The sequence below is a fragment of the Megalobrama amblycephala genome, linkage group LG9, assembly GCF_018812025.1.
Source record: "Megalobrama amblycephala isolate DHTTF-2021 linkage group LG9, ASM1881202v1, whole genome shotgun sequence".
Classification (NCBI taxonomy): domain Eukaryota; kingdom Metazoa; phylum Chordata; class Actinopteri; order Cypriniformes; family Xenocyprididae; genus Megalobrama; species Megalobrama amblycephala.
The window spans coordinates 25,135,383-25,161,917 of NC_063052.1; the positions used below are offsets into that span (position 1 = coordinate 25,135,383).

General features: G+C 37.2%; 1 protein-coding gene across 8 annotated transcripts in view; it reads left to right on the top strand.

Moving 5' to 3' along the window:
• tshz1 (teashirt zinc finger homeobox 1) overlaps window positions 1-26,535 on the top strand; it is a 324,830-nt gene that overhangs the window by 140,615 nt on the left and 157,680 nt on the right. For 4 of the 8 annotated variants that reach the window (XM_048202353.1, XM_048202349.1, XM_048202356.1 and 1 more), the window contains 2 exons: window positions 11,014-11,210; window positions 21,654-21,781. The gene's annotated coding sequence lies outside the window, so the exon portion shown is untranslated. The remainder of the gene's footprint in view (window positions 1-11,013; window positions 11,211-21,653; window positions 21,782-26,535) is intronic. The other 4 variants (XM_048202351.1, XM_048202352.1, XM_048202354.1 and 1 more) reach the window with 1 other exon arrangement.

The window sequence follows — 26,535 nt, forward strand, 5'->3', positions numbered from 1 at the left end:
ATATAAATTATTATAAAAAAATTAAAATATTATTATGGTTTCAGAAAATTTCTAGCCTAAATTACAAAAATTATATAAATTATTATTAAAAAAATTTATTATATTATTATGCAACACACTGTTTCATAGTATATCATTATTTGATTGAATTCACAACTTCAAATGTATTTGAAAAATAATGTATTTCAACCAGTAAGGAAACAGTCATAAAAAGTCCATTTAAATACTGTAATAAATATTCATATCAAAGTATATTTTAAATGTAATTCAACAGACTTATGAAATAGGTGGATTCTCGTGTTCTCTGTAATCTGGTAATGTGGATTCTGTTCATAACTAAAAGTATTACCGATGAAAAGGGTACTTGAGTCTTACTGATGGGCCCGTGGGGGTACATAAGCCAAAAAAGGTTGGGAAATGCTGTTTTAGAGCATTCGAAGCACAGGACAATCAGTGTCTGCCCATCTCAGTTAGCATATCCCAGCGGCCATCTTGCCTGCCACCTCTATGCAGTGCAACATTAGCACTAGCTCATTGACCCCCACCTGGGGGGCCACCGCAGGAGTTGATGGCAATGTGTGTGTATGTGTGATCATCCCATAGCCCACCGCTGAGAGGCAGAATCAGGTCCGTGCCGTTAAAAGACCATCAAAAGCAGCTGTAATTACGCAGGAAATTGGCAGTGAAATTGAAAAACTTTGACCGGTGTGGCACTTCCTCTTCCTGAGATCCCTCTAGTGTGACAATCGCATTTGAAACCGCTGATAAAGAAAGGGCTTGATGACAAAAATCAAGAGGAGACGCGGCAAGGTGCATCGTAGCCCACGCGGATGCCGTTTTGCCCTCTGCTATCCATTATCACCTTCTAGCACTTTATAGCGTCTCAGTTCTTTGTTGATAGATCATTTCGGGATATTTAGCAAATTGCCACATTTACAACTTTCAAATTCAATTTCCGAATGGCTAGCTGGAAAATAGATTTAAATGGGCATCATCTAGCATGATATGGTGGTCCGGGATTCATCTGGCTGCACAATGGAGCGCACGTGCACACGCACACGCACACACACACACGTGCATGCACTCAGAATTAAAAAGCCAGCCGATGTCAATGTTTACACCCGCTAACATTTTTCTGATCTTGGGGTGGTCCACTCAGGCATAGTTTATGAGCATTACGCCTGTCAGAGGGACACTCGTAGTTGCTAAGTAATGCAGCATGTCAATAATAATGAAGCGATGACATCCTCAGGAATGACCACGGACAAACACGCACGCAGCCATTGTTCTAATGATCCGACGTCCATCTCCATAATCAGACTGAAGCCCCTCACTGTGTGCCCAGACGCTTGCTGTGATGCTTTTGCAGCTGACTGATTGATTGAATATGAAGTAATGAGGGTTTCTCGGCTCTCTCCTGTTCATCTAAAATTCCACATTGGAAATCAAATGGAAATTTTATGCAATGAGATGGATTAATGGAATTCGCCACGCATTTTTAAGTCTTAATGTACAGCAATAATCCCCATAGGTTGTCGTAGGGAGATGGAAAGTTGGAGCTGTTTATGGGCCATTTCGGTGCATTACTGTCAGCTTGATGGACGTCACACAATATTTTTGCTCCAGTACAATTGAGCTTAAGTTTAGAGCGAGGTCCGGCAGGTCCTGGAGCACAGACAGATCAATCCCTCTCTGAAACGTTGGATTACTAATATCAGACACATTTATCTGCGCTGCGTCTTCAGAGCGCTCCTGCCTCGAGACTTAAAACCTGTTCGGCCCATTCAAATGCCAAACGTTAGTATTTTAGTGTTAAAAGAATGGAGCTGATCATTTTTATTGGGAATGAAGCCACTGTGGCAGGGTTTTTTTTTTTTTTTTTACCCTCAGAGACCCAGACATTGATATTCATAATGTATTCTTCTTTCTTTTTTTTTCACCATTAAACATGACTTTTGGAAGCCATTTGTTATTAGTTTAGGCAAAATAGGGTATAATGTTGAAAAACATTTAGGGTTGCAAAATTTCAGCACTATTTTTCAATACAGTAATTAAAGTTTTGAATTCACAACACATTTCAGTACACAAATATATTTGAAAAATAATGTATTTTAACCAGTATGTATACAGTCATGAAAAGCTTAGAAATTCCACTATTTGATCATTTAAATACTGTAATAAATATAAACATCAAAGCATATTTTTTAATAAAATTTAGTCATTTTATTACCTTTTAAATTAAAAAATATCCGTAAAACAATAATAATCAAACCATTTAAAAAACACTTGAATTTTATTTTTTATTTTTGTACCATTCTTTGAACAGGCTCCATTGTGTGGGAACAATAGAAGAAAGTTAATGCATTTAAATGTACATTCAGAATATCAGGCATGTAAGCCTTTTTCTATTACTATGCATAGAAATAAAATAAAAAAAATATTAGATGTCAAATACAAAATAAAAATGTTTTTTTTTCCCCCTGTCAAAATGGTTGTGATACATTTTAGAGTGTCAACTACTGTTATGTGCAGTTTTTATCCATATTTACTGAACGCTGGGTATTATTTAATTGCTTTGCAATTCTGCTTCACTGGGTCTCTGAGCTCACGTTTAGATGTAAATTTGTGTTTTTTGAACACACTTCAATGGCCATGCCACTTCCTGTGCTGTTTTTCATACCAAGGCGGGCGGCATTTTAATTTTAAAATCATTAAGATTATTATGTGATTATTGTCTCTAATTGATGTGTCAAGTGGCTTGTGAATGAATGAATAAAAATTATGTCAAAGGAAACTGTGAAAACAGCAGTGGTCTTATCCAATCGGCTGGCCCGAACGCTTGGGTCAAAGAGGCTTTTGTTTCTCCACTGATGGTAAATGATATATACAGATCGTGGCAAATAAAATAGCATATTTGAAGCCCAATTAACATTTTGTTAGCCCAAGGCTGTGTGGGGCCCCAGCTGGTTAGGCTATATCCATGTGGGGAAATTTTACATGGGCACCAGACAGCCTGATCATGTGACCAGCATTCTCATTAATCTGCTTGCATTCATTTTAATCTCATTTAAACAGACCAATCAGCAATTAAATCAGCCGAGCCAGAATAATATTGTTTTGATTGTACAAACAAGGGGTTTCCTGTGACCCGAAATGTTCTCGTCAGTCTAAAGATTTTCAGAAAACTAGTGATAATTTTTATAATATTGACACTTGCGGTGAAGTTTTTTCCCTGCACTTTCTGCTGAAGTGACTTTTTTAATTTATTACAGTGTCTCCTTTTTCTCTCTCCCGTCTTAATTCCTCCTCATTTTCTTTCATTCCTTTGATATTTTGTGCAGGCTTATGGTGCTTGTGTTTAAATATGCATGAATTTTGCATGGATAATTAACACTCTTTTCTTCATTGAATGTTTATGAACTGTGTACCCATACTGTGTAATTTCAAGCTAGTTGCTAAAGTCGACTCATTTAGAACCATTTACTCAGGGGCGAATGGACATTTTAGTTAAGTTCTGGGAAAAGAATATGCAAGGAGTCATTTTATCCCTTTTTAGAAAAGTTTGCTAAAAACAAAAAAACGTTTGTTTAGAATGTTTTAATCACCGGCTTAGTGACAGAGCCCACTGCTGACCTTGTTGTGACATGCTGGTGAGGCAGAGAGAAATGCAAATGGCCTCCTTGTGTCTTCCTCTCCTCACTTCACTGATTTTTCAAACTCAGAAACACACTTTTTCAACTCTAATTAGCGCCTGCAATTCCATCCAAACAAAGAAAAGAGGAAGGCAAATTCAAAAGCGTTTCAAATGTAATTTTTGTTTCTTTTTCTGTCATCAGTTAAAAAGACAGTAACTAATCTTCACTGCATGCCTAAAGACCAGTCATGGCTTGGGAACTTAGCTAAACCAATTAATATTTTTAGTGACTTCACCCTGATATGCAACTGACATACAGCGACTTTTACAATCTCAGTTTATAAAAAATGACAATTATGTTATTTACGGAGTGAATAATACTCATTGCAAGAACTGGAGACTCATAAAGTGTTCTTGTAATTGCAAACACTTTTACTTAGCTATCTAAATGAGGTCTTTCCATAGACATCTCTTGTTTTTATATGAAGTTAATCATAAATACTATAATCTAAGTCTAAAATAAACCCTACCACTTAAGAAAACTTTTTTTTTTTTTTAATAAACATATTTATACACCAAAACATTATGACCACCTGCCTACTATGCTGTTGGTGCTCCACGTGCTGTCAAAACAGCACTGACCGCCGAGGCACTGACTCTACTAAGACCACTGAAGGTGTCCTGTGATATCTGATGTTAGCAGCAGATCCTTTAAGTCCTGTAGGTTGCGACGTGGTGCTGCCGTAAATTGAATTTGTTGGTCCAGCACATCCCACAGATGCTCAATTGGATTGAGATCTGGGGAATTTGGAGGACAAGGCAACACCTTGAACTCTTCATCATGTTCCTCAAACCATTCCTGAACAATGTGTGCAGTGTGGCAGAGTACATTATCCTGCTGAAAGAGGCCACTTCCACCAGGGAACACCATTGTCATGAAGGGGTGTACCTCGTCTCCAACAATATTTGGCACGTGTCAAATTACATTCACATGAATGGCCAGACCCACGGTTTCCCAGCAGAACATTGCCAAGTTTGTGTGACTTGTGCCACAGTAGATCTTCTGTTGGCTCGGACCAGACAGGATAGCCTTCATTTCCCTCATGCATCGATGAGCCCAACATGGGTTCATGGGTGATTTGTCCCTCTTCGGATCACCGTTGGTAAATTCTCACCACTGCTGGAGCGAACCAAAAGCCTTGTCATTTCAGAGATACTCTGAACCAGCTTCCTTGTCATAACAATTTGACTGTTGTCAGTCACTCAGATTGTTTGCTTACCATTTAGTAGATGATCAACAATATAATCTTCACCTGTGATTAGTCATAATGTTTTGGCTTATAAGTGTATATAGTAGGGGTTGCACAACTACTGGTTTCTCCTAGTCGGTTACTTGTAAAACAATACCAGAGTTACTTGAGTACTCGTGATTTGTTACCATTAAAAAAAAAAAAAAAAATTGTTGGTCAACAAGTTCATGTTTATTAATTGACAGCCCAATGTTTCCAAAAATTACATTATGTGTATTGTAATTGTAAATTATTATTGTTAATTGACACATAACATAACCTTAACATCCGCGTCTTTGATGTCGAAAAATATGTGCATACATATATATTAATAAAATCACAATGGAGAAATGAAAACAAATGAGCGCAACAGCGCACACACACACACACACACACACACACAAAACAACAACGACAACAACAAACAAAATCTCACAGAAGTTAATCAAAACATACTGCTGTATTTTTTTAATTTATAAAATATGGTATAGTTAAGCAACATCACACAAGTGCTGTTTTCCTGAATATCAGCACGATTGCAAATGTGAAATTTAATTTTATGCAAAGACAAGTAGTTTATATTAAGTAATTAATATAAGGGGCAGTCGTGGCCTAATGGTTAGAGAGTCAGATCACTAACCCAAAGGTTGCGGGTTCGGTTCTCAATACTGGCAGGAAATGACTGAGGTCATTACCCCCAATCGTTGCCTGGGCGCCACAGAAAAATGGCTGCTCACTGCTCCGGATGTTTGTGTGTGTTCATGGTTTACATTGTGTGTGTGTTCACTACTCACTGCTTCTTATGTGTGTGCACTAACTTGGATGGGTTATATGCAGAGGACAAATTCAGAGTATGGGTTACCATACTTAGCCTTGGCTCTTTTCACTTAGACATAATATTGACTGCCAATGAAAATATATATATATTTTTTGGTTTGATTTAGTTTTGTTACTAAATCATTTGTTACCATTTTGTTACTGAATCATTCAGTCATTTTGAATGAATCTGGTCAGTCAATGATTCAATGACCCATTCATAAAGACAGTCACTTGCTTTATTCTTGAATGAATCAGCTGCTTGAACAAATCAGTTGAATGAATGACTCACACATATGCTGATTTAAGAGAATATTGCTTCAGAATAAAGTACATTTTTTTAAATGCTACTTTTGTCTGTGAATAGACAATTTCATTGTCATGGCACTGAGTTTATTTCACGTAGTCAGCGAATGCTCAGCTGTGATTGTGCCGTTTTGCTTCAGTTAATCATAATAGTGTCGCACTGGATATTTTTCTTCTCCCCACTGTGTTTGTGTGTCCTTCAGGAACAGAGTTATTTTGGATATGGTTCCCTTAATTCTTATGGGATAAACTTGCTTCAATTACGTCTCCCAGTTCTCAAAGCCATTATCATTCTCCGATTTTAAGCAGGCCTGAGGGAGCACCTGTTTATAAGGCAGTCGCGTCAGGGGAGCCTGTTAACTTTAACAATGAGCCTAGTAACTACTGAACCTTAATGAAGACACAAGTGTGCTCCTACTAACTGATAGTTAATGGAAACACATAGATTCAAATGATAGTTTTTGGGCCGGAGGGCAGAAGTTCTGTTAAACTATAGTTTAGATTGACATTGGCAAAAAAATTTTATGACAAGGTTAAAAGATAGACACTGAAAGAATTTTGGGGGAATTTTGTTAAAGCAGCGTCTTGAAATGCAACATGACGACTTATAAATGTGTTGAATATTGGGCCGTCGGGACCTTAGCAGCTACAGTATTTTCACATTTTAAGCATTTCCAGACTCTTCTTAAATTATTTCCAGAATTGTTTACTCATGGCAGCATCTCAGCATTTTTTAAGACGAAATTTTGGAATCAATACAGTATTGCTTGTCATACAAAGATGGTGTAATTTTTTAAATGTTAAAATCTCTTTTATCCTCCTAGCATAATATACAGTAATAATAATTATAATAATAATTATTATTAAAGGGTTAGTTCATCCAAAAATGAAAATTCTGTCTTTAATGAATCACCCTCATGTCGTTCCACACCCGTAAGACCTTCGTTCATTTACGGAAACAGATTCAAATATTTTTGATGAAAATCTGATGGCTCAGTGAGGCTTCCATTGCCAGCAAGACAATTAACACTTTCAGATGCCCAAAAAGCTACTAAAGACATTTAAAACAGTTTATGTGACTAGTGGTTCAACCTTAATGTTATGAAGCAATATACAGAATACTTTTTGTGAGCCAAAAAAACCCCCAAAATAACGACTTTATTCAACAATATCTAGTGATGGGCGATTTCAAAACACTGTTTCATGAAGCTTCGAAGCTTTACAAATCTTTTGTTTCGAATCAGTGGTTCGGAGCGTGTCACGCCCCCCAGTGGTGAACCATTTAAATTCCGAAACACTTATGATGTAATGAAGCCTCGTTTACTGAAATCACATGACTTTCACCTTCCGAACCACTGATTTGAAACAAAAGATTCGTAAAGCTACCTTCGAAGCTTCATGAAGCAGTGTTTTGAAATCGCCCATCACTAGATGTTGTTGAATAAAGTCGTTATTTTGGGGGGTTTTTTGGCTCACAAAAAGTATTCTGTATATTGCTTCATAACATTAAGGTTGAACCACTAGTCACATAAACTGTTTTAAATGTCTTTAGTAGCTTTTTGGGCATCTGAAAGTGTTAATTGTCTTGCTGGCAATGGAAGCCTCACTGAGCCATCAGATTTTATTAATAATATCTTAATTTGTGTTCTGAAGATGAACGAAGGTCTTACAGGTGTGTAACAACATGAGGGTGAGTAATTAATGACAGAATTTTAATATAATAATAATAATAATAATATATAATAATAAAATGAAAATATAATAAATAATGAATAATATATTATATAAAATGTAAATTATATATTATAATAAAATGAAAAAATAATTATTTTAAAATAATAATAATTATTATTGATTTAAATTCTATTCTTGAAAATGATTATATTATTAAAAAAAGTATTATTAATAATAAAATTGTAATTTACATTTTATATTATTTATTTATTTATTTTTTCATTTAAGTACTTAAATGAAAGTGTTACTTCAATTAAAGCGTAATGATGCATAGTGAACAGAAGTAATCCAATAATGTTTTCACTTCAGTTACTTTTAAAAGTAACATTCTTGTCATGGGTAGTTGCGCTCTGTTGCACAACTTTCTGCCAGCTTGCAGACCCAAACAACAGCCCGTGATGAGCGTAGCGAAAACAAAACTAATTCTGCTTTCATCCGTTTGAACTATAGTTGGGCTGGGAAGCTTTATTGTGGCTGGCAAGGTGATAAGAGAGAGTGATCGTTTATTCTTTGGTTTCTTATGAATTGCCTCGGCTTCATTTATCATAGAGAAGGAGAATACAATACAATACATGCCTAGGGCCAACAGTTGTGTGTTTGTTTGTGTCTATGCGTGTGTGTGTTCCGGGGAGGGTTTGCATTGGTGTGTTTAGATTTGTATGTGTGTGTATGTGTCTGTATGTGTTATCTGCCGGTCCGCTGGGCCACTCTAATAGCAGCTATGCTCGAAGCCACCTTCATTTTTCTCTGTTCCTCTCTTCTTCTCCTATAATTGCAACCCAGAGCACGACTATGATTCAGGTCTGTAGCCTGTCTCTCAGCAGGCTAAACTACAACATTAGATCCCCTGAGACAATCCCTCCTCCTGCAAAGCACAGGTCATCCAGCATATAGCCTGGCAGAAGAACTCTTTCTCTCTGCTGTTATGTCTCTATAAAATGAGACATCTGTATATAGAGCTTCTGAAGACAATTAATATAGACTCGCTTCCTGTAGAACGATGTGTGTGTGTCATTGCATTTATAATTCCTTTTATGAAGCCTCTTAGGCTTGCTAGCTTTTCATGGCCAGCAATTAGCGACATCTAACACTCCAGCAATATGGCGGCTCTTAAGCGGAGTCAAAAACCACACTTGAGGCGGGCAGCGTGTTGATTCTTTGTGAGGAAGGAGAAAACAGTACAGTGAGCTAATTAAGCCCTCCTGAATGGAAACCAAGGTGATTTGGTGATCAGCCTTTAATTGCTGATGTTGGAGCCGAGCTCCTTCTTCCTCCCAGGCAGTCAAGTGGAAATGGAAGAAGGCTTGATAGAGATGTCACTGTTTGTAACGCAGTAATGAGACAAGGCAGCCCTCGCTAAGGTAACTATTATGATGTCTGTTTTGTTTCACGTTGGGTTGTGTATTGAGAAGATTTCTTTTTGTTAACTTTATTTCTGGTTTCTGCCACGTGTGGATTTTTTTTTTGGCGGGATAGCAATAAATTGGCTTTGTCGTGTACTGTCATCATAAATGGGCTCTTTAATAATTTACCCTTATTGATGTATGTGTTATTTTATGATAAATTAACAGTGTATCAAATTCAGAATGGAAGAATTTGCTTTCTTTTTGTAATTAAAGTCGACATGAAGTGGAGGTTGCGACAGCTTTTCTTTCCTATTGTGAAATATGTTTTCGAAAAAGAAAAAATGTAGGGCGGGACTTGATATTGTCCATCAGGAATTGATTGGATGGTTGGATTGCTGTGATTTCATGTGAGTGACAGGCTGTCCCGCCCTCACGCAAGTAAACACGTCATCAGAGTAGGGGAAGCCTATTTTGATTAAAGGGTTAGTTGACCCCAAAATGAAAATTCTGTCATTAGTTACTCACCCTTATGTCGTTACACACCCGTAAGACCTTCATTCTTCTTTGGAACACAAATGAAGATATTTTTGATGAAATCTGAGAACATTCTGTCCCTCCATAGACTGCCTTCACAACTGGAACTTTGATGCTTTAGATAAGAAAACGAATTATTCAACTTAGCATTTATAATAAATACTGCAATATTCCGTTATTACATAAAAAAAAAAAAACAGGAATAGCCAATTTCATGGTGACTTTAAAGTGGTCATGTCAGACAGGAAGTTGAATTTGTATTTGAATTTGAATGACAGGAAGAGGAGTTTATTTAAATACAATTCAAAGCATGTTTAATTTATTAAATATGATGAAATATCTAAATACAAATTTCTAAATGGAAGGTTTTCATCTATGAGGCCTATAAACTTTAAGTGAAAAAAAAACAAAAAACAAACAAGGCTTTGTCAAGCCAACATTCAGCATTTGTCTTGACAAATTTTGCTTTTCTAGTTTAAGCTTAGCCATATTCATTTCAATCTATTTTAATTCTACTTTCTTATATTCAAATTTAAATTGTTATTCTGCACCCATCTACCTCAATTCAAATTCAATTCAAATTTAGGTACTGAATTGGAATTTAAAAGGTATTGTCGATTCTATTCTGTTACTATTTTTTTTTTTCTAAACAGAAAAAGTTCCTAACAACTAATAATTAGCGAGACTGTAAAAACTTGCTGATAAAACGTATCGCATTGTGCCTGGTTAAGAAATAGTATAAGATCTGTATTCAGTAACATTGACTATTTGAACTTGATTGTACAGTATTTTCTTGGAAGCATGTTGTAGCAATACAAGAGGGGTGTTCACACTGACATCGATTTTGCTTTGGTTTTCAATTGAAATTGATATGTGCAACAGAGACCAGAAATGTTCGGCCATCAATGGAGAGCCTTCTGTTTTAATGATGGTGTAGTTCTGGCATCTACCAGCAGGGGCTAACTGCTCAACTTAACCACAAACCTAGAGTCATTTTTTTTTTAATTTGCAATCTGATTTTTCACAGTTTTCTGAGCCATTATTGCTGACAATAGGAGACTCTGACCTCTGCCCTTAAAACGCACTGAACCACACAGAACGGGCCTGTATGTCAAAGGCATATATCAACATCCACCAGCTCTCTGACACGAACTTCTATTGCTGTTTTCAAAGTTTTTGCTCATGCAGACAAAAGCTCATCCAAGGGATCGGAGCGATATTGCAAAGAAAAAGATTAACAGAGCAGATATTGAATTAAGCCGCATATGATTGGTGGCTGTCACAGAATCCGTGAGTCTCCTGTGGAGAGATAAATGATTTCTGATGGCCACTCTTTGCTCTCTTCCTTTGAAAGCCGCAGATCAAATGGACTGCCTCCCGTCAGTGCCTCAGCACGGAGCTCTCGGGCTAGGCGAAGCAGAGGGCTGACTGACAGGAAGACGCCCGCTCCGTTTTAATATTTCTCATCTCTTCGTGAATTAAACCTCCACCTGGGATGAAAGACTCGACTCCCAGACTCCGGGAAATGGACTTGGAACACTGAAATGATAGGTGGGGAAAATATGATTGGGGGTGAGAGGAATATCATATTAATTCAGGATCTTCAATATTACTGATGGCTCAGCTTTTTTTCAAGATAAAATAGTGATGACAATTGTCTTTTCATGAGTTCTTCCATCAGAGCGAGACTGAGAGCAATTATGTCTTCTGGGTCATTCTGCGAAACAGGCGCTTTTCCAGTTTGATAAAGACATTTTTGGTACGATCTCAAACATTCTATTAGACAAATAATGTTTTTAAGTGTTAATAAATTGCATCTCTAGCTCTATTAATAAATATTTATATATGCTGGGCTATAACTATGATCATTTTATAATTATATTTTTAAAATATATAGAAATAATAAAAAATTAAATATAAAAGTATATAAAAATATTATATCCAAACATACATTTGATACAGCATCGAGGAAGTTTACAATAGAATAAAAAAATACAATAGATTTTTGGCAAAAAAAAAAAGGACAAAAATTTGCATCAGCTATACATTACTGATCATTTACCAAGTCTTTTTATTTATTTTTTTTACACACGTTTATGAGGGAAACAAATGGCACCCGTTTTGTCGAATGACTGTTTTGCTCTTTAATCCAACAGTAAGACAAGTCAAAATCACGTTTGTCCTCTCGCATGGTGGATTTTATGACCTCTCCAGCTCTAAGCTGAAAAAATCTTGTTGCGCCCACGGCAAACACTGTCACTGTGGCCTCTCAATATTCTTTTCATATTACCTTAGTTAACAGTAGAGCAAAATTTAATATGTTTACATAAAATAAGACATTGATCAAACTGTTTTTGCACCCGCCCCCGTACAACAGCGTTCATAACCATGGGGGTAATTTTTAAATTCATTATACATTAATTATCAATGCGCAATAACGATGATGAGCCCTGGTAAATGCTTTCTTAAGCACGACCATGTTCACCCATGCTCTAAACATTAGCAGGGCCCGTATAGCATGCTATACGCTAATTAAAAGCAGAAATGGGAGTTGTTTCAGCTGAAGCGAATGTGACATGGGCGACTGTTGTCATTGGGGACGTGTTAATAAATGAGCCAGGGCTTCAGCCACTCATGTTGTTTTACGAGACAGCACACATAAAACGCGAGCACTGTAAACAGAGGCGCTAATCATCAAAAGAGCTTGTAAACACAAAACGGTTGAGAGCGGTCTGGCGACGGACCACATACAGGGCAATAATCTTGAATGTTGCCATCATACATAGAAGACATTGGTTATTTTTTATGGAGTAACACATAAAATGAACTATTATTAGATGTTATTAAACTTTATCTTTGTTAGATACAAGATATCATTTTGAAATGAAAGTGCCATTCATATTTCATCTGTTTGCTCTCATGACTTACAGGAAGTACAGAAAATGTGTTTTTTTTTTTCTGATTATCATTTTTTGTTTATTGATTTTCCAAGTAACAGGCAAAGTAACACACTCACTAAATATACACTACCTCTCAAAAGTTTGAGGTTACTAAGTTTAATTTTCAAATCCGAGAGGTTTCTGATTTCCACAGCAATGTCATAACAAATTTCAAGGCCCAGAAAGGTAGTAAAGACATTGTTAAAATAGTTCATGTGACTACAGTGGTTCAAACTTAATGTTATGAAGCGACAAGAATACTTTTTGTGCTCAAAAACAAAGCAAAAATAATGACTTTATTCAACAATTTCTTCTCTTCCCTGTCACACTCGTATGCTGTTCACGTTGTAAACACAGTGCAGCACTTCCGAGTTCTACGCCCGAACGCGACTCATTTTTGGCCGGCTTCTGTGTCAGCATCACACTCACGCGTCGTGCTGCTCACGTGTACAGCGTCGGTCAATACTGAGCTGCGTTCTAACTTAGAACCCAGAAGCACTGCACTGTTTACAATGTGAACAACGTAGGAGAATGACAAAATTTGTTTGAAATTGCTGTAGGGAGGTCAGAAACTCTTGGATATCATCAAAAATATCTTACTGTAATTTGTGTTCCGAAGATGAACGAAGGTCTTACAGGTTTGGAACGACATGAGGGTGAGTAATTAATGACAGAAATTTCATTTTTGGGTAAGCTAACCCTTTAAGCTAGAGTACATGTATCATACTTATCAATGACGTAGCTTTTTTTCATCTCACCTGAGATTTTTGGGAAAACATTTTGTCAAAAATGTGAGACAGGTACATGATGTATTGTTTTGCATGATTGTGATGTCTGTTTAAATATAATTGTAAATGCAGTAGTGCTGCAATAAAAATGGGTAAATGCATGTTTTTTATTATATAGCCTTTGTTATTGTATACTAGCTATGTTGGGTGCTTGTCCACAGCAATGAATAGCATTTTAAAATGAATAATGGCTACAAGCCAAGCTTAGTGTTTCCACTCTGGAGTCTCAGTCAGCTATAACTTTAAAAAGTAACTTTATGTGTATTCCATAACAGGTATCAATGTAACGTAAACATGTTCTTTTTCTAATCAATAACACAATTTACACTTTAGTTTTAAAAGTTACATTGTCCAATGCTGTTTTTAAGATCTTTTTGCTGTGACTGTGTTCGGCCCTGTAGGGGCAGATATAGCAGAGCTGCTGATTTGACACTGACAAACACACAACCCACAGGCCTGAAAATGACAGCCACTAAGAGCCTCTCCCTTCTCTTAACCAGCGCGATATTGATCTGATCCAAAGGATTTCACTAACCGGCTCTGACACTCCAACTGAAGTCTATCAGATCAGGAGACGAGACTCTAACCAGGGCCTACAGGTCTGCTGTTTTTCAATATAGTACAGTCCTTGAAGTCATTTTTACTTTTACATGATAAATTAAAGCAATAAATCACAAAATATTGTGTGTGTTAGTGATTTTACCACGGTTAAGCGGTATTATAGGCCTCAAAATTTCTTAACCATGATAAAATCGCTGTAGTGATTGACCTTTAAGGATACTTTACCCCAAAATGAAAATTTGATCATTATTTGCCTACCGTCATGTCGCTCCAAACCTGTTTGACTTTTTTCTTCTGTGAAATATGAAAGAAATTATTCTGAAGAATGTTTAAACTGTTTTTGTCTATACAATGAAAGTTAGTGGTATCCAAAATAACACCAGACCCCACTGACTTTCATTTTCATTTTTTGGTGATCTATTCCTTTGAGTTACTTAGTGCTTTTTAAAATGGCAGCATCAGTTATGTGCGAATAGACAGCAATGTTAACAAGTTTTTAATGTTGTTTATATGTCTGTGTGGTGATTTTAATATGCAAACCATGTGCAAACTGCAGTGAAAAAAAGACAGTCTCAAGCCCACGGTTTGAAATCACTGGTCTGTGATATCACAAACTACTTTGTAACCAATCACGTCAACGTGCTGGCAGGCTTTAGCATATCATTAACAGTGAACTAGCAGGGGAGTGTCTAGAGAAGCCAGGTTATTCTGGTATATTTTTCTGTTGATATGAAAGATTGTGTAGATTTAGCAATATGGTGGGTGTATGATATACATATTATGATGTTTTGATGAACGATATACCTTTCTTTACCTGAGTTGTTCAAAGCATTTGTAAGGGTACTGATTGTTAGAAGGCAGCTGTCTGACTCTGACATATCGAACGGGAACATGGTTTGTGTAACATTAGCAACACATTATTAGCTGTTTGATAACATAGTCAAGCAAAAGGCTAATCATATTAATTACCGTTATGTGTCCGATGTTGTAAAGAGCGATACATTGTGCAGCAATTACCTCAGTTAGATGACTGAGTGGGTCTCTGAGCTGGCGAGTGGAGGCCGTAGCTACATTTGGTTGTGCGAAGTGGCAAAGCTCCTCTGTAACCTATATGCAGTAAGTGGGGGAGAAATCAACAGTTCTGTGCACGAAAATATGGTGCCAATCACGTCACATACTGATTCAGGGACAGTGCAGTTTTTTCAATATATGACAATCACGAATAAGTGGCAAACCTAAATGTTAGTGTATGAATGTTTGAGAGAGTGAGCGAGAGAGTGTGCATGCATGCGTCCTGGTAAACCCTACATTATGAGGACAAAATGCCCCCAGTAAGATGACAATATCTGAAATCCTTGGCCTTGTGGGGACATTTTTGGTCCCCATGAGGAAAACAGCTTATAAATCATACTAAGTGATGTTTTTTGAAAATGAAAAATGCAGAAAGTTTTATGTAATGGGTAGGTTTAGGGGTAGGGTTAGTGTAAGGGAAGAGAATATACAGTTTGCACAGTATAAAAATCATTATGTCTATGGAAAATCCCCATAAAACATGAAAACACAACAGGAGACTGAGAAAATGGCTCAGAACAAGTGAGACTTGCCATGTCCACCAGGACAAACTGAACAATATTGATGTGAAACAAATAAGCCAACAGTTCATTTCTGTTAATGACAGATGTAGACATGTGTTTGGCTTCTTCAAATAGTAAGGAACAAGACAGTATCACATTTACATTGACTATTGCATTGCACTATGAACGGAGTAAAGTTAAAGGTGCCATAGAATGTCTTTTTAAAAGATGTAATATAAGTCTAAGGTGTCCCCTGAATGTGTCTGTGAAGTTTCAGCTCAAAATACCCCATATATTTTTTTTTTATTTATTTTTTTAACTGCCTATTTTGGGGCATCATTAAATATGCGCCGATTCAGGCTGCGGCCCCTTTAAATTCTCGTGCTCTCCGCCCCCGGAGCTCGCGCTTGCCTTAAACAGCATAAACAAAGTTCACACAGCTAATATAACCCTCAAAATGGATCTTTACAAAGTGTTCGTCATGCAGCATGTCTAATCACATAAGTATGGTATTTATTTGGATGTTTACATTTGATTCTGAATGAGTTTGATGGTGCTCTCTGGCTAAAGCTAACATTACACACTGTTGGAGAGATTTATAAAGAATGAAGTTGTGTTTATGAAATATACAGACTGCAAGTGTTTAAAAAATGAAAATAAGGACAGTCTTGTCTCCGTGAATACAGTAAGAATCAATGGTAAGTTTAACCACATTTAACAGTACATTAGCAACATGCTAACGAAACATTTAGAAAGACAATTTAAAAATATCACTAAAAATATCATGTAATCATGGATCATGTCAGTTATTATTGCTTCATCTGCCATTTTTCGCTGTTGTTCTTGCTTGCTTACCTAGTCTGATGATTCAGCTGTGCACAGATCCAGACGTCCTGCCCTTGTGTAATGCCTTGAACATGAGCTGGCATATGCAAATATTGGGGGCGTACATATTAATGATCCCGACTGTTATGTAACAGTTGGTGTAATGTTGAGATTCACCTGTTCTTCTGAGGTCTTTTAAACAAATGAGATTTATATAAGAAGGAGGAAACAATGGTCTTTGAGACTCACTGTATGTCATTTCCATGTACTGAACTCTTGATATTCAACTATGCCAAGGTAAATTCAATTTTTAAATCTAGGGCACATTTAAGTCTTTGTTAAACTGCCTCCTTGTTATTATTAGATACCTGTAACATAACAGAACACATGAATTAACATATTGTTAAGGTTAATATATGAAGACCTTAATACATTATCCTTAATACATTTCCATAACCCTCAGCTTCCAGGGATGTCCCCACCAATTTCAAAATCAAACCTACGCACTTGGTAACATGTAAGAACGTGTAACATGTGTAACCCTGAAAGTGTTACCGAAAATACTATTTCAGTCTTTCAAGTTCAAAATTTCACATTTTATTCAATGCGTTACTTGCGTTTCTTGTATTTATTTGTGAAATTTACTAGCAATTTATGAGTAAAAAAAAAAAAAGCTTTCTAAGTAAATCCTACACCGTTTTTTCAGTCTAGATAGGTAAGATTTCTGAAGAAAATATAATTGATGTTTGTTAGTGCAAAACTTGCCACCAGAATGTAGAACCACTAATAACATTTCTTCCGCTTAATAATATAGTTCATTAGCCTAACTGTAGGCCGCTTATGGTTGCCAAGCAACATTGCATAATGTAGAATGCAACTAATGTGCAGTCACAGGTGTACAATCACAACAACTCATCCAGTCAGATTTTAGAGCTCCTGTTAGCATGTGATGTAATACCCATCGGATCAGTCAAGATTGATGTTATAGTTTCACAGCATTGCAACAGCAGTGGAGTCCAGGCCTCTGTGTTGTAAAGACTGTGCTGTATAGCGCTGCAGTCACTTACGGTGTTTGTGTGCCGTGCATCGCTGCTGAGTCTCTATGAAGGCCGTCGCTTTGCTGACGGTTGTGTGCGGGAACCCTCAGCCCGCTCATTAATCTATATCACCCTCCATCACGGCAGCAGACGCGGAGAACAGCTCTGTCTCACTCACAAACTCAGTCATACTGACGACAACTCGCCTCCTCAATTCTCTGAACTCTGGCCCATCTCTCTCTTTTTCTGTATCTACTTCACTCCTCGTTGTTTCCTTCTACTCTTCATCCTTGTCATTATTTCTTTTCCTGTTCACATTTTTGCTCCTTCTTACTGTGTATGCATGTATGTATTTATTTATTTGTGTGTGTGTGTGTGTGTGTGTGTGTGTGTGTGTGTGTGTGTGTGTGTGTGTGTGTGTCGGAAGGGCTGATTCTGAAGATGGCAACTGTGTGTTTGGGGATTCTGACACTTCCATTCCCTTTATCCACACAAACAGTTTCCTCCCAACTGCAACTCTTTTTCTTTTATTCATTAACCAAATCCTTAGGGCTCCCACAGCCGTGGAAAGCCTGGAAATATCAGCGAGTTTTACAATTGTGATTTCCATGGCTGGAAAAGTCATAGAAATCAATAGAAATTTTTTTGTAGTTATACTGTTTTTCACCAATACATTTATAATTATACTTTTTTTTAAACTTGTTCTGTAGGAAAAATATAAATCTTTTAAAGATAAAAATCTAAAAATAAAAGCTACATTAAAAAAGAAAAAGAAAAAGGTAATTCCGTGTCAACTCAACCGAAGGCCCCTGGCTAAAAAAATTGATTTTGATCATTTTTTTCTGGTGAAAGAAATACATAAATGAAGAAGATATTAAATGTTGGATGTATACAGAATTTACTGAAAATATATAATATATGACAATTTTCCCATTTGATTTGGAGCCAAATTACAGGGGGGGTAAAAATGGCTTTAGAAAGATGGCAGAATCATAATTTTATTTTTACACCGAGATTCACTTTAGCCATCTTTATTGCATTATATGCCAAAGGTGAAGGTTTTTTACCTGATGTTTGCATGCTTGTACCTCAAGAAGTATTAAAGATATCTTAATATCCTTTTATATTCTGGTTCTTAACAAACTTTTTCTTTTGGTATTTTAATTTTTAAGGACCAATATGGTTCATTTTAAGAGATATGGGGATTTCAGTGTGGCTCCATGAGTAAACTGGTAAATTGTACACATTTTGAGTGGTCCTAAATTAATAAAGAAATAAATGTGGGTCACTTTGCATACAGATCTTTTTCTCTGAAGAACAAATAATGTTGAAACTTGAAATGTATCTTGTTTTTTCTATCAATACAATTTCATAGAACATACCTGTCTGAGTGCCAAAAATATTGTTTTTTCCAAAGTTTGCTTGCCTTTAAGTATTAAAGATATCTTAATATTCTTCTAGATTCTCATTCTTAATAAACTTTTCTTTTGTGATCTTCATTCTTAAAGGGTTCACCCAAAAATGAAAATTCTGTCATTAATTACTCACCCTCATGTTGTTCCACACCCATAAGACCTTTGTTCATCTTTGAAACAAAAATTAAGATATTTTTGATAAAATCTGATGGCTCAGTGAATCTTCCATTGCCAGCAAGATAATTAACACTTTCAGATGCCTAGAAAGGTACTAAAAACATATTTAAACAGTTCAAGTGACTACAGTGGTTCAATCTTAATGTTATGAAGTGATGAGAATACTTTTTGTGCACCAAAAAAACAAAATAACGACTTTATTCATCAATATCTAGTGATGATTGATTTCAAAATACTGTTTCATTAAGCCTCGAAGTTTTACGAATCTTTTGTTTTGAATCAGTGGTTCGGAGCATGTATAACGATAGCGATAGTTTGGGTGTTCTGCCTTTTATACTTTCTTTTAAATTAATAATTTCATTATGGTTAATAATTAATCATCATATTTTGAAAGAAATGCAAATAAAAAATTTATTCTCTCCATTTTATCAACTTGTTTCAGAGTAACTTGTATCAGTTATAAACAAACACATTACTCAAATTAATATTAACACACATTAAAGGATTAGTCCACTTTTAAATACACTTTTCCTGATAAATTTACTCACCCCCATGTCATCCAAGATGTTCATGTCTTTCTTTCGTCAGTCGAAAAGAAATTAAGGTTTTTGAGGAAAACATTCCAGGATTTTTCTCCTTACAGTGGATTTCAATGGCTACCAACAGATTGAAGGTCAAAATTACAGTTTCAGTGCAGCTTCAAGGGCATTAAACGATACCAGATGAGTAATAAGGGTCTTATCTAGCGAATCAATCGGTCATTTTTGAAAAAAATACAACCGTTTATGCTTTATAAACAAAATATCGCCTTGAACGTACTTTTCGCTTCCGCATTCTTCATAACGCTTACGCTGAATGTCCTACGCCTTCCCTATTCAAGTTACGGAAAAAAACAAAAGTGGCACCGCGTTCGTTCCGTTAGTAGAATAGGGAAGGCGTGGAACATTCAGCGTAAGCATTATGAAGAATGCAGAAGCAGAAAGTACGTTCAAGGCGATATTTTGTTTATAAAGCATAAACGGTTGTATTTTTTTCAAAAATGACCGATTGATTCGCTAGATAAGACCCTTATTACTCATCTGGTATCGTTTAATGCCCTTGAAGCTGCACTGAAACTGTAATTTTGACCTTCAATCTGTTGGTAGCCATTGAAATCCACTGTAAGGAGAAAAATCCTGGAATGTTTTCCTCAAAAACCTTAATTTCTTTTCGACTGACGAAAGAAAGACATGAACATCTTGGATGACATGGGGGTAAGTAAATTTATCAGGAAAAGTGTATTTAAAAGTTGACTAATCCTTTAACTAAATTCTAAAGATTAAATATTTCTAAACTTTCTGAATGTTATTAATTCATATAATTACTATTAATATTGAACATCAAACTGGTTTCTTAGCATTTTCTTTACACAAAATACAAATTCAGTGCATTTTCCTGCCCTCTTTTGATTGACAGGATATATCGGCCCTGACTATCGGCTGATTTTAAAGTATCGGCCGATAGCCAATCGTGTGAAAATTTGTTTTTATCAGCCGATACCGATTATTGGCCGATATATTGTTGCATCTCTAATAGGAATCTTTTGCAACATTATGTCTTTACTATCAATTTTAATGCATCCTTGTTGAATAAATGTATTAATTTCTTTAAAAAAAAAATCTTGAAAAGTAGTGTATATTCTTTGAGGGAGTTTTGCAACAGCTTTGCTTCTCAAACAAATTATCGTCAAGGATTTTTTTTTAAAGCTGTAAACTTATTACAAAAATATTCTGTTTTTAGTGTGTAAAACATCTCATCTAGAAGTAAGAAGTTGTGAGTGATATAATTTTTTAAAATCATTATCTATTAATAAACGTGACCCTCTATTTTTTGGAAAATAATTATTATATTATTATATACAATTTTTAGCCATTAATTAAAGAAAAAGAATTGGTCGCTCCAGTGGCTGAACATTTTGTCAGCTAATTAACATTCATGAACCCAGCTAAGAGACTTTATAATCTGTTTCCCTCCCATTTTTTGTAAGATCATTCAGATGTTGCAAGCTGGGTTCAAACATTACCCACATGAGCGTCACAATGTGTCTGAGCATGCGCTTTAACGGCCACGGTTCCGACCAGAATCCTTGGGGTTCTAAAGCACTGCAATCTAGGACTTACTGCTGCATTGTCATTATGAGCAAGCATTTATTATAAAGGTTCGGCTCCTTAAATGCTTGTCTTAATTGCACAGCTTTGGGGCACAATAGACACATTCTTAATTACGGAGGAGGCTGGTAACCATGGCACGAAGGAAAGTTGCCACACGGCCCAGCTCAAGCATCGCCTTCTTATGTCATTTAACCTAATCATGTTTGATTGATTACTGCAGTCTCCAAACACAGAGCCCAAATGAGGGTCATTTTACACAGGAAGACCGCAGGGCACAGGGGTTTGTGTACACATACAGGAATTAATTGAGAGGTTGGATAATTCCTGCATTTTGTTCACATTACTATTTACATTCAGTACATTATGCATCATCCTAATCGCACAGAAACAGAAAAGAACATACAGTAAAAATGCATTGGGAGATTTTTTTTTTTGCTTGTAGCATGTTCTTCTCAAAAATTCAAATAAGCTACAGTAAATTGGCAGTATATTAAAGCCACTTGATACTGACACTTTTTCATTTTTCAGGTTTCCTAATGATTTTCTTGGATATTGAGCTGTTGAATTAGCCCATATCTTGCTGGATAAGACACACCACCCCCTTGTTCCCACCCTGGTCTGGGATCTGTTCAATATTTCAGCAGGAAAACATTTTGGTAAGTCGCAATGTAATTGAACTTTCAGTGGTAGGAGTTGAATAAACATGCTAGCAATGATTGCACTACATAAATGGCTCTTTTACAAAAAGGGCGGATCCTACGAAGCTTGATCACTTCCTTGTTAAACAAAAAACGCTCAAATTTTGACATTTTTTACACTTTGTAACTTGACTATTACCAAACTGTGGTGCTTCAAAACTTCTGGCTTATGTCAAGAGCTGATCTTTTGTGTAGCTGCATGATGTTTAGAAACATTTTAAGCACTAAATGGACGCATTTCACAAAATGTCAAAGTGCAGGAAGCAACGATGGTCACCATTAACCTTTCGCAGGTAATACTTTTGTATATCGCTTCCTTATTCTGCTATGCTTTTCAATCTCAGGTTCTTTCTGTCCTTTATTCCCTCTCGCGCTCGCACTCACAAAAACAAAACCTCTCCCTTGTGTCTGTGAGCTGTGTATGTAGGGAAGGCATGATGAGGGAACTCAAAGCAGTTTATGATTGATGCTGTCCAGACCCGTGCAGGCCTGGTTTTCCCGTGCCAAGACTAGCACATTTAAAGACGGCTGTTTTCAAAACTTTTTCCTCACCACCTTTATATTCAGCATGAAGTCTTTCAGATGTTTTTCTTCACTTGTATGCTTATACATAACCCAGTTGTCCAAAAGTATTGAAAAAATGCAGAATTATTCATTTCCTGTTGATGAATTTGGGAGCAAAAAGAGGAAGAGTGAAATACACACAAGGGACGTATTTAAAGAAATAGAAACTTGCAGTTTTTTTTTTCTCCTGTGGAAAACAAAAGGATGTTTCGTGTCTCAACATTTAAATTATATTTTTGTGTCATTAATTACTCACTCTCATGTCTTTCCACACCCGTAAGTCCTTCGTTCATGTTCGGAAACACAAATTAAGATATTTTTGATGAAATCCGAGAGGTTTTTATGGGTACCCCCCATAGAAAGCAATGTAATTACCACATTCAAGGTCCAGAAAGGTAGTAAAAACAGTTAAAATAGTCAACATGACTACTGTGGTTCAAATTTAATGTTATGAAGCGACAAGAATACTTCTTGTGCGCAAAAACAAAACAAAAATAATTAATTATTCAACAATTTCTTCTCTTCTCTGTCTTTATCCTACACTGTTTACATTGTAAACACTGTGCAGCGCTTCTAGGTTCTACGTCAAAACAGTGGCTAATTATTGGCCGGCTCCTGTATCAGCATCACACACATGCAGCGTGCTGCTCACGTATACAGCGTCGGCCAATACCGAGTTGGCATTCTGACGCAGAACCCAGAAGCCTGCACCGTCTATACAACATAAACAGCGTAGGAGACTGAAAAGGGAGAGAAGAAATTGTTTAATACATTTTTATTTTATTTTATTTTATTTAAAGGAGCAGTGTAAACATCCTGTCTAACATCATCTTTTGTGGTCTATGGAAAAAAATAAGTTGTGAATTTGCAATGACAGAGTGAGTAAATGATGACATAATTTTCATTTATGGGTGAACTATCCCTTTAAGATCTTTTTCTCACATTTGGCAACATTTATGTAATTTCTGTGAGTAATATCATAAGTGTTTAGTGAAACCAGGGGAGACGGCCGAGCACATCTACAGAGCGGCTTCACTTTTAATTTGAGGCTGTTTGGTGTCAAAGTTCTCAGCACAGGATCAGGCAGGAGAAACTGGCATATTGTCCAGGCTGTCTTTACACTCTCTCTTCTGTGTAATCATGGAAAAGCTGAGGCACTTTCTGGGATGATGGGCTCTGTCCTTTCTCTCAATTCTTTGCTTCAAACTGAACATATTTGCATGTGAAAGCAACTGAACTGAAGGCATCATCTTGTCTTTTTGACCTGTTACTTTGTGTAACACTGTGACATTTGTTCTTGTATCCATTCCACTCACATCCCAAGATTTGTAAGGTAGATCACAGTATTATTATGATGTTGTTGTTTTTAAAAAAAAAATACAATTACTACGTTTCTCATGGTCTTAAAGTTCCCCTACTTTTAATAACTGTAGCCCTTAAAACTCATATTTTGTAATGAAAACTACATATTTAAATGTTTATTTCCTGTGAAAATAACTTCTTCATGCCTTAAAATAGCTTGAATATAACTCAACACCCTTGTTTCATTTAGTAAATGCAGAGCCATGAATATGCAAATTAGTCCCACCTCCACTCTTTTGCAGCAGCTCAGACTACCTGATCCACTCGGTCAACTGTACTAAACGCTACACAAGTGAAAAAGATGGTTTAAATCAGCCATACATGTATATGTTTGAACCAGAAAATGATTCAGAAGAAGAGGAAGAGCAAATTATACAGGGTTGTCTACAAGTCGATGTATCAGAATGGTAATGCGTTATATGTATCGCTCTCTGTAACGTCTGGCCTGCATTATAGGACAATTTTCTCCCTTCTCCCCATAAAAATTTGACTAGAGCACAATAAGAAATATTGAATATGAACCAGCATGTCAAAGCTTGGTATGACCAAAATCACAGTCATGGTGGTCTGACTCTCTCTCTTTCTCTCACTTTTTAATGACACGTTTACTCTCATTCGTAGAGATTCGGGCAAAGCTCTTCCACCTCTGAGAGGCTGCGGGCCGCATCCAAAGCTCCTCGCTGTCCTCAGAGGGGATGGACAGAGTCCATGTTGTGAAAATTGACCCATCTCCCGCTCTTTCCTGTGGAGGTCGGCATTAGCGTGTGTGGCGAGGACTAAGGTTTAGCTATTTGCTCTGCCCCCTGGTGCCCCTGAGGGCCGTTTAAAGGCGTTTAAATGTCTCTCTCCCTGGCTGGCATGTTTGTTTTTGTTCTGTAGCCGGCTCATGCTACGTTTAATGACGCAGGCCTGGGTTTTGACTGATTTATCAGGGGCCATTAAGTCAGCGAAAAGGGAGCTGGAAAACACTTTTACGTCTGTTTTTGAAAACACAGTGTCTGCCAAAGCTTCGCACCGCCATGCTGCTGCCGTGTTGCTCTTCGGGGAGCACCGAGATTGCAGGGTACATAAAGTTTTAAAGTTCCTGCTGGTGGTAGATTGTTGGTGTTTTATTCACGGTTTGTAGAATTATCCGTATGGCTAGGGGAAGAGGAAAAGACTTGAAAAACCAAAATCTGGCCATTTGGATCAGGGTATTATTATGTTAGCGGTTAGCTTACATACACAAAGACAGATTGATTAAGAATCAGCACACACAAAAGTAATCAGCTGCCCAAATTAACATGAAATAACACTCCAAATAACACAATAGAGGCTCAAAAAATATGTACAGTGTCTATAAGAGTGGCCGTCAGAAAGCTTGTGAAAATGAGCAGCTGTTTCCAATAAGGACGTGTTACAAATGACAGTTGTGTGTGTGTGAATGTACCTTTATCAGGAAGTGTTGTTGCCTATTAAATGAACCATCTGTAGGACAAGATTTTGGGGGCCTTGGGGACACGTTTCTTTCCTGATAAAATGCTGGGAAATCAAAACCGTGTGTGGAAACGGCCCTGTAATCAACATCTGCACAAGCAGAACAAGTCACAATTGGCTGTACGTGTCCCCGTCCTTGCCCTGTCAATCACTCGGGTGAGAGGATACCGCCTCTGACGGATGCCGAGCAGATGAGCGCGTTAAAACGTCTGCGCCCACGGTTCACTTTAACTTCCCCTTGAAGATCGCTGGTGCCCACGCAAGGCTCGTCTCCAGACCTGCAGTATGTGCTGAATTTCCAGATATAACAGTGCCGCAGTCATTAACCGAAGCGGTTCGCATTAAAGTCATTAATCGCAGACTGAAGTCGTTGTTCTCTGAGGTTTATTGCAGGATGAAGAATATCGCCGCGTCTGTCACTTTGAAAACTTCTCACCCGAGGTGTCACCTTATTTGTCAAAACAGTTCACGAAAGTGTTTCATCTTGGCTTAATTCATTCAACGCGAAGGCGCTACATATCCGCCGCAGAGACACATAGCGGAACATGCCATTGCTCGACATTACACAACGTTGTTTTCCAGCATTGTTTTTTTTCTTGTCCTGTGTATTTTTGTTGTCTTGGCAGGAAGGGGTGGGGGTTGAGACATCATTAAGACTGGTGGGATGGCTGGTGTCTTTCCAGATCATTCTGTCAATGAGAGTGCCACTGACGGTAGACCATTGTTCGGCATGGCAGGCAGGCAGGGCCTCGTCTCCTCTCATCTGCGCGTGAGGCGGGCAGGCGGCCCGTCCCAGGCTCCGGTACCGGGGCGTTGATGATGTAAAGTGACACTCCGTCAGCTCTCATAAGACAACGGCCAGGCGTCGGCCCGCGCTTCCAGGGGCCATGCATAATTCAACAACAATGCAATATCCCCCCTCACCGAGACGCAACATCTCTACGTCCTCTCACAGTCCAAACTCTCTTCAGACCCTGTCTGACACCAGCCATGAGCCTCAGAGCAGCTACGCAGGTTCAAACACGCATGTATACGCACATGCACAAATGATCAGGCTGCCCCGGTGGTTAATGAACTATATGAACTGAGAGTGTCTTGTGAGGTATTGATCACATATACTGAGGATATTGGAAGGGCATTTTGCCCTTGTCAGTCAGCTTTATATTATTTCGTATGCAACTTATGGCCTGCTTGAGGTTTTTTTTGTTGTTGTTGTTGTTTTGATCGCTGTGTTTTAATGCTTCCTCTTTCAGAACCAAGATTTTACATTAATGTCAAATGACGACTAAAATTGTTTAGCATGCAGTAAG